Here is an 8539-nt window from a genome sequence, read left to right as displayed (position 1 = left end):
CTCACCTTGGCCCAGGGTCCACATACTAACAAACCATAACATCAAGGAGAAGGAATCCTACTGGTGGCATCTTAAGCTGGCTCTTATATTTCAGCATCCTTAGTAGCATCCTCCAAGGAACCGGTACAGTCCATGCAACCTAAGGAGCCCTTGCAGCTCACAGAGCCAGATTGTCACCGGAAGAGAAGCAGAGGAGAAGAACCTTTAATCTGTGTCTCTATTACAGGAATCCCAGGCACTATGCAACCCACTGCCATGAAAACATTGGAAACTACTGAGCCTAGGGTTGGTCAAGGAGGCAAATACATTCCATGCTTCTCTCTCTCCACAGTTACTGATCACGGTCACTCTCTTTGCCAACAATATGGAGGTGCATACCAAACCTTTCCTGGACTTGGAGGCTGGGGGCAACTTAATTGAGGAGGCTTTGGTGCAACAGTACAATCTGCCTGTAGTCACCTTGGAGACCCTGGTGACGATCTCCGCCATATATGGAGAACCACTCCCAGGCCATCTAACCAGGACCACCATACCCTTTACAGAGGTGCAGTAAAGCACTGCATTAGGAATGTCTTATATTCTTTATATTGCCAAAAGCAGTAAACTCCATCATTCTTGGCCTACCCTGGTTAATGCGACATAACTCCACCATCAACTGGCAGACATTGGAAATTGTGTGTTGGGACTCTACCTTCTTCACATTTTACCCCCAATTCCTGCACTCTGAGTTTCTGGGATGGTGTCTCAAAGGCTTTCACTCCAGTATGCTGACTTCTTGGACATTTTTGGAAAAAACAAGCAAAATTGTTACTATCCCACAGATCATTTGACTGCCCCATCGATCTTCTCCCAGGCAAAATGCTGCACAAGGCAAGATTTTGCCTCCTTGACCAACCCACTATCAGTACCTGAAACTAAAGCCAAGTCAGAGTATATTAGAGAAAATCTGGAGAAAAGATTAATTCAGCCATCTTAATCTCCAGTGGGAGCAAGTTTTTTCTTTGTGGGGAAGAAAGATGGGACCCTCAGACCATGTATCTACTACAGGGGTTTTAACACCAATTATCCATAAAAATTGTTCTCCCCTACCTTTAATAGCTGAGCTCTTTGATCGCTTGCAAGAAGCCCAGATCTTTATCAAACTAGACCTTAGAGGCACCTACAACCTTATCCGCATAAGGGAGGAAGACGAATGAAAAACGGCATTTAACACTCCTGACGTGCATTACAAATACTTTGTGATGCCATTTGGCCTCTGCAATGCTCCAGTGGTGTTTCAACACATGGCAAATGAAATATTTCAAGATCTACTTCAATCTTGTGTGTTAGGTTTTTTGGATGATATCCTAATCTTCTCACAAACCCTTTCCCAACACCATGAGGATGTCAAACAAGTCCTCCAGAGGTTGTGTGAAAACCAGATGTATGCCAAACTTGAAAAATTTACATTTGAGTGGATGGAGTTGTTAGGATCCCCAGCCGCATAAGGCCGCGGCTGGGTCCCCTTACCTCAGTAGGCAGGCGACCCACTCCAGCTCCCTTCTGTCGCTGCTCCTCGTGGCCGATGCCGACCGCTGCTACAGCGGCCTCCTCTCATGGTGCTTCTGCACACTGCCACGCCGAGATCTGCTTCTGGCCCCCCTAGGCGCGCACCTGTGCCGCTGCTATAAATTTAAAGGGCTTGCAGTGGGAAAGTTCCCCACGGCCCACGAAGATGACATCAGACAGGGTGGGTACATATACCCTGCCCTGCCACTAGCACTTTGCCTCAGCAACGGGTCCAGCTCAGTCTAGAGTGTGAGTTCTGCATTCCTGATTCCTGCCTTGATCCAGCATTCCTGCCTTAGTTCCTGTTCCTGATTCCTGACTCCAGCCTTCCTGCTCCTCGTTCCTTCAGATTGATCTTCTGGTTCTGACCCTGCCTGCCTGACTCTGCTTGACCTCCGCCTGCCTGACCTCTGCTTGGTAACTTGACTCTGCTTGACCTCCACCTGCCCTGACCTCCAGCCTATTTCTCTGTTTCCACTTGTTCGCTGCCTGTCCTGACCTCTGGCCTGTTCCTGGTTCTGCCTGTCTGCTGCCTGCCTCGACTTCTGCCTGTCCGACACTGCTTCAGCCTTTCCCTCTGATTCCATGCCTTGAGAGACCCCTCCTAAGTCCTGCCGGCCCCGGTACCCAAGGGCTCAACCTGAGGGGAACGAGGGCTGGAATAGGTGAAGCTCCAATTGGATCTTCTCTGCCCATACTGCCTCCTGCCGACCAACAGGGGTCCACTCCTGGTGATAGCACCAACTTCGTCTCGGTTCAAGGGTTCACATTTCCAACAGGAGTTACCGTTCTTAGGCTACATCGTGTTATACTGTGGCGTAAGGATGGACCCCATAAGTTAGGAGCAATCCAGCAATTTCCCCAACCGGTAAGCCTTAAAGCCTTGCAGCAGTTCCTTGGTTCTTGTAATTATTACCGCCAATTTATTTCACAAACACTCCTCATTAGCAGCATCTCTTACAATCTTCACCAGGAAAGGGGCAGATGCAAGGAACTGGCTCAAGGAAGCTATTCTAGTTTTTATCCAGTTGAAGACGGCTTTCCTTAATGCCTCATGGCTTCACACCCCAACCCCTCCAAGCCCTTTTTCGTAAAGGTAGATGTCTCTGCCTCTGAAGTAGGACTTGTCTGCTCACAGTATAACAACAAAGGCAATCTTATGCCATGCTTTTACTATTCATAGAAATTTACACCATTGGGGACAGAAAACTATTTGTAGTGAAGCTGGCCCTGGAGTAATGGCATTACTTGCTTGAGGGAGCCGCCTTTCTAGTAACCATCTACATGGATCACAAAACCTGCTATTCCTGCAATAGGCACAATGCCTGAACCCACAATAAGCATGTTCGTCTCTCTTTTTGCAACTGTTTCGAATTTAAAGATCAAGCATCAACTGGCGAAAAAGAATCAACGTACAGACTCTCTTTCTCGCTTGTTCGAGGCCAAAGATTTACAGGATCCGCCATGACACATCATCAACTTGGCAAGAATCGTTGCAGCCGCATCTTTTCCTGTACCTCCTGGTAAAACCATAGTTCACAAGCGGCTTTGCAAGAAGGTTTTATGTTGGGCACATTTCTCTCACTTTTCTGGCCATCCTGGGATTAAAAGAACAGTTGAGCTTCTCTCGTGCCATTTTTGGTGGCCACAAATAAAGGCAGACATATGGAAATATGTTAAGGTTTGTCCCAACTGTGTGATCCACAAGTTGTCTCATGCCTGCCCATGGGGTCTGCTCCAACCCCTGCCAATCCCTGAGGAACCCTGGTTGCATTTTACAATAGATTTCATTACAGACCTTCCAATATTATTTATTTTATTTATTAAAAGTTCTTATAGTCCACAGCTTCTGCAATGTTCAGTGCGGATTACATTTTTAACAGACAAAATTGATTAAAACAGCACAATTAGTAAAACAAAACAACACAATGTAATAAAAACAGGATAAAAAGATTACAAACCTCACATATTATCTCTATATGCTTCAGAAAACAGAATTGTTTTTACCTGCTTCTGAAATATTTTCACATATCTTTCCATGAGCAAATAGGGTGGCAGTGCATTCCAGCACACTGGACCATAATACGAAAAAGCACGAGAATGAGTTACTTGCAGTTTATGGTCATGAACCGAGGGAATAACCAGTAATTGCGTATTACAGGAATATAATTGACACTGTGAGGAAGATAACTTCAAGTATTTGCCAATGAACAAGGTATAATACTGTAGCAATTTATGAATCAAAACAATTATTTAAAACTTAGACCATTAGGCAGCCAGTGAAGGCTGCACATGACTGAAGTTATATGGTCTGATCATCCCAATCCAAATAACAAATGAGCAGCAGTATGCTGAATCATCTGCATTTCTTTTAAATGTTTTTGTGGCAATGGCTATACTGATATCTGGGTTGTCGTAGATTGCTTTTCCAAGATGTCACATTTCATTCCACTACCTGGCCTGCCCTCAGCCCAAGAGTTGGCCCAACTCTTTTTTCAACATGTATTTCAACTCCAGGGCCTTCAACAACGTATTCTCTCAGGCCGAGAGGTTCAATTCACTGCATAATTTTGGAAAAGTCTCTGCCAAAAATTCTAAATTTCTCTGGATTTCTCCTCGGCTTACCATTCTCAAACCAACAGTCGGACTGAGAGGACAAACCAAATACTCAAGGGGTACCTGCGGGCTTGTTAATGAGTGGCAGGATAATTGGGCATCACTGTCTCCCTGGTCAGAGTTCTGCCACAATAATCACACAAGGGAGGCAGCAGGGTCCTCACCCTTCAAGATCATTTATGATAGACATCCTCACATCCCATTGTCACTCCCACTGCCTATGCCATCCCTATGGCTAACCTCATGGGCCAACAATTCAGGGAGCTCTGGCAAAAAAAAAAATATAGACAATTGTCAATAGCCACAGATAAGAACAAGAAACTGTATGACAAGAAGCATCTTAAATTGCCTCCCATGATCAAGATTCACAATGTTTTGCATGCATCCCTACTCAAGCTACTAATTTTGTCTTGGTAGTCCTGTACCATTCCTGACTCTACCAAGTTGGTCATGGAGGAGAACACAGAGTATGAAGTGGAGAGACCATCTTGAATTCAAAGTGCATCTGAGGCAAATTGTACTACCTCATTTCCTGACACGGTTTTGATCCTAAAGAATATACCTGGGAACTTGCTTCAAATATTAATACTCCTCAATTAATTAAGAGGTTTCATAGCCTTTATCCTCAAAAACCCAAACTGAGGGTCATGGGACGGAGCTTAGAAGGGGGGTAATGTAATTCCCCTCACCTCTAACCTGAAGTGCCTCCAGCAGAGCCTGAAGCATCATGCTGCATCCAAAGAACAAGGCTGAACTTCCTATTGTTATGATTGGCAGTCCTCAAAATAGCCTCATGAGCTGCCGCATTAACCCCTATGCTGCCAGGCAGGACTCATGGCCAAGAAGCTGCCTCCTATGAGGACCACTCTCTGTGGTAGGAAACACCGCCAGTCACCTCTGTCCATGACCTCCTTTAGGTGTGCATGTGTCCAAGTGCTTTCTTAATGGGCCGTGGTAGGAACAGAGCCATGGCGCCCACTGATGACATCAGCTGCCTTAGCCCTCATTAGGACCCTTCAGTCAGTCTTTCCTTGTCTCAGCAACAAGTCACCTGGTGTTTGTTGCAGTGCATATTGCTTCCTTTTGTGTTTCCTGTTCTTACCTTGCCTTGTAACCTGTCTTATTCCTTGCCTTGTAGGTTTTGCCATGTCCGTGCCCTGCCTTTGTCTCCCTGTGCCTTGTTGCCTTGTTCCACTTGTCTGGTCTGTCTTGTTCCTTGTTCTTTGTTTTCCTCAGCATGTCTTCCTGGTTTGACCTTGGCTTGGATTTGGATCTCCCTTGATTGCTACCTGGATCTGACCCCTTGCCTTGGATCTGACCTCGCTCTACTGCCTGCCCCGACTTCTGGCCTGTTCTTGGTTTTTGCTGTCAGCTGACTGCCTCGACCTATGCATTCTTTTCAGGACTGCCCTAGGAATTTACCTGCTGACTGCCAGAACCCAAGAGCTCAGCTGCAGGGGAGGTGGTGGGTATAGGTGAAGCTCCATCCAGTCCCGCCACAGGGCCTCTCCGCCAGCTGACGGTGTAGGCCTAGTGGGCTTGCTCACTAGACGGCACCAACCATACCTCGGCAACAATGGTCCACCTATCTGACCAGAGTTACAGATTGCTGAGGCCATGGACCCAGTATATCTCCAGGCTACTACAGGCTTGGCACAATGAATCCAGCAACAGCAGGGTATTCTCGATCAGGTTACAAGGCCCTAGAGTGGCTAGTCATCCGCATGGATGCTCTGGTGGCGGCACAGACCTCACCTGAGATGGTGCCACCTCATCCTAGACCAGTGTCTCCATTCCAGAACAGGTCTGCAGCATCCACCTCCACCACATTACCACGAGAAGTCTAAGGAGTGCTGCAGCTTCATAAATCTGTGTCGAATGCACTTTGAGTTACAGCCGGCTTTATTCCCCATGGACAGGACCAAGTTCACTTACATGATTTCCTTGCTTGGTGATACAGCTCTTAACTGGGTCTTAGCCTTATGGGAGTGGGACGACATTCTGCTCCAGGATCTCCCAGCGTTCCTTCATCAATTTCATCAGGTATTCAAGGAACCACGTTGAGCCCCTTTCATGGCAGCGGAACATTTGAGAATTCATTAGGGGTCCTGTACAGTCAGGGAGTATGCAATCCAATTTTGCATGCTTGCATCGGAGCTACAATGGGGAGAGGACAGCCTCACTGCCATATTCTGGCAAGGTCTGTCCAGCAGAATCAAAGATGAGCTCGTGGGATGAGAGGTTCCTACTACCCTGGGCTCCCTCATCTCATTGGCAAAACAGATTGACCGATTTTTTCAGGAACAGGCTCAAGAATCCAAGGCGACCCAATGCCTGGTTATGTTGGCTCTCCGCTTCCAGAATTCTCCTGAGCAGTCATTTGCTCCTGACCTGAAACCTGTGGAAGAGTCAATGCGACTGCGGGCCTGGCTTTCATCAGAGGAGAAACTCCAACAGAGGTAACAGGGCCTGTATCTTTACTGTGCAGCCCAAGGGCACATGGTTTTGCAGTTTCCAGAGAAACTGGGAAACTCATGTGCCTAGGGCTGATTGGGGAGGCAACCCTAGGGTGTACCCAGGTCTCTCCACAACTAGCCTTCCCTGTCTCCATATTTATGGAACATTGCCAAGTTTCTATGGAAGCCTTCCTCGACTATGGTGCTGGTGGGATCTTCATTGATGAATCTGTGGTTGGACAATATGGAACAGAGCTAATGACCATTGTCTCAGTCTATGGGGATCCACTCCTAGGCCACCTTACCAAAATGATGGTGCCACTGGGGTTCTGGGGTTCTCCACAAGGAGACCACTGGGGGACTGGGGTTCTCCACAAGGAGACCATCTCTCTGTATGTGATATCTCATGCCGTGAAGCCTATCAACCTGGGCCTACCCTAATTACAATTGCACCAACCGCTCTTCAACTGGGAATCCTTGGACTTGGCCCATTTGGGTCCCAACTGCCATATTACCTGTCTCTCTACCCTACGACCACCACTTTTACTGATGGTGCCACTACGATGTCTGGGTGTCTGCCGCAGTATGCAGCATATGCGGACATCTTTTCCAAGAAGCAGGCCAAAGTCCTGCCCCTGCATCAGACATTTGATTGTGCCACTGGTCTTCTCCCTGACAAAGTGCCACCTAGAGGTCAAGTCTACCTGCTATCTGCTCCAGAGACAGAATCTATGAGCAACTATATATAGAAACATAGAAATGATGGCAGAAGAAGACCAAACGGCCCATTCAGTCTGCCCAGCAGGTTTCGCACTTTTTTTTTTCTCATACTTATCTGTTACTCTTGGCTCTTAGTAACCTTTTGGTTCTATTTCCCTTCCACCCCCACCATTAATGTAGAGAGCAGTGTTGGAACTGCATCTAAGTGAAATATCTAACTTAATTGGTTAGGGGTAGTAACCGCTGCAATAAGCAAGCTATACCCATGCTTATTTGTTTACCCAGACTAAATAAGTCAGTCCTTGTTGGTTGTTGTCTGTATATAAATCCACTTTTCTTCATTCCCCCTGTTGTTGAAGCAGAGAGTTATGCTGGATATGCAATGAAAGTGAAGTATCAGACTTTCTCCCCTGCCGAGGAAGCAGAGAGTTATGCTGAATATGCATTGAACGTGAAGTATCAGACTTTCTCCCCTGCAGTTGAAGCAGAGAGCTATGCTGGATATGCATTGAAAGTGAAGTATCAAGCTTATTTGGTTTGGGTAGTAACCGCCGTAACAAGCAAGCTACTCCCCGCTTTTTTATGATTGCAAATCCTTTTTTCCACATTTCCTCTTGCCGTTGAAGCTTAGAGCAATGTTGGAGTCGCATTAACCGTGTGTATGTTTATTGAATAAGGGTATTATCTCCAGGTAGTAGCTGTCATTCCCGCGAGCCACCCACTGTTCATTCACGTCCTCTAGACTTTATAGATCCACAGTGTTTATCCCACGCCCCTTTGAAGTCCTTCACAGATCTGGTCTTCACCACTTCCTCCGGAAGGGCATTCCAGGCATCCACCACCCTCTCCGTGAAGAAATACTTCCTGACATTGGTTCTGAGTCTTCTCAAAGAATACTTAGACAGGGGGTTTATCTGCTTGTCTTCACCCACTAAGGCAGGCTTCTTCATCATATTTATTATCAGGGCCTCAATTCCATCACCAGGAAGAATCGCTACCCATGACCCTTAATTTCTGAGCTCTTTGATTGTCTGTGGGGTGCCCAAGTGTTTAGCAAGTTGGATCTTCAAGGAAGGTATAATTTAATCAGGATTCTTCAAGGCGATGAGTGGAAGACTGCTTTTAATACCTGAGACTGTCATTAGGAATACTTGGTGATGCCTTTCAGATTGTACAACGCTCCTGCAGTTTTCCAGTTC

This window comes from Rhinatrema bivittatum, chromosome 8 (genome assembly GCF_901001135.1).
Source record: "Rhinatrema bivittatum chromosome 8, aRhiBiv1.1, whole genome shotgun sequence".
Lineage (NCBI taxonomy): Eukaryota > Metazoa > Chordata > Amphibia > Gymnophiona > Rhinatrematidae > Rhinatrema > Rhinatrema bivittatum.
The sequence above is the reverse complement of the archived record's forward strand: the minus strand, read 5'-3'. Positions refer to the sequence as shown.